We start from the raw sequence: 1,331 nt of genomic DNA on the forward strand, positions 1-1,331 counted from the left end.
AATTGCACAAACGCTGATTTAGTAAACATTGTATTTGAACACTTGGATCTATATAATTCTGGCATACGGTGCCACCCCTCTAAAAATACTTCTCTCTTGTCATCTAGTTTACATTTTTCTAGAGCCACTTTACCTTTAATTTGTTACCTTTTTTAAATGATGTGTATGTCAAAGCTAAAGCCTTCACTCAAATGGCAAGATATGCATATGGTTCATTCAATTAAAAGTTGAATCAGATCATTATCGGCCAATATGCTCAGCATAGGTATCTGTATCGGAATGAATTAGAAAAAAACTGGATCAGTACTTCTCTAGTATCAAATGGTGCGTTCACGTCATAAGTGAAACCTGTGAAAATCTTTCCAGATTCGTCTGCCTTTGTTTGCCTTGAAATCTGAGTCTGATGGTTGGTTTCACCTCAACATGGCGGTCACGAATTTAAGGAATGATTCAGAGAGCCTTTTTTTTTTAAAGCCAAACAAAGATGTCTGTGTCTCTGGGTTCACCAGATTCATAGAGACGGAAACAATATGGAGAATATGACCACCTCCTCCAGAAGCCAAGCCTGAAAGATGGCCCCTTTGAGCGGTACTTCCACCTTTCTGCGACCCAGTTTGGGACCCTGCTGTCCCACAAATGGAGATGCCTCACCCAGACAACAGAAGCACTGGGATGTGAGACAGCAATCTGGCACTCAGACAGGAGCAGCACGAGATCTGTGTGAGGTACTGGTAGAGAGAGAGAACCGGGACGAGGAAGCCAGCCCAAACCCCTCTGGAGTTAAAGAACAACAGCTGTAGAGGTGGCAGCTTGCCGGTGCTTACTTAGGAGGTGAGCTGAGGAGCACAGGTAGCTCAGTTAAGGCAGGGGAGAGGCTGCTGCTGGTTCGGGCTTTCTATAGAGGAGATCAGCTCCCAAAATCCTGATTGGTGCATCACTGATGTGGAGTACCACAGAGATTAAAGCTTAAGGCAATTTTCTTCACTCTATATATTCTACATTCTCTATATAGAGTTAACAGAAAGCATTGGAAGAACCTCCACTGCTATGCTGATGATACTCGGCTATATTTGTACATAAATTCTTATGAAACTTACCCATTACATAGACTACATGCATGCCTTGGGGCAATAAAAATGCTGATATCACTTCATCTGGGCAGAATCAAACTGCTCGCAGATCATAATTTAAAAAGTCTTGCTTTAATTTTGATCATGGCTTGTCTTTTAAATCCCTTATTGGTATCTGGAATTTCCTTCTTTGTTCTCCAGCATACTGCAAAAATTACAAATACATACATCTTTTATCAGAGATCTGATTGTTCCTTATGT

Source organism: Cyprinodon variegatus, unplaced genomic scaffold (genome assembly GCF_000732505.1).
Source record: "Cyprinodon variegatus isolate N-32 unplaced genomic scaffold, C_variegatus-1.0 Scaffold1369, whole genome shotgun sequence".
NCBI classification, from domain to species: Eukaryota; Metazoa; Chordata; class Actinopteri; order Cyprinodontiformes; family Cyprinodontidae; genus Cyprinodon; species Cyprinodon variegatus.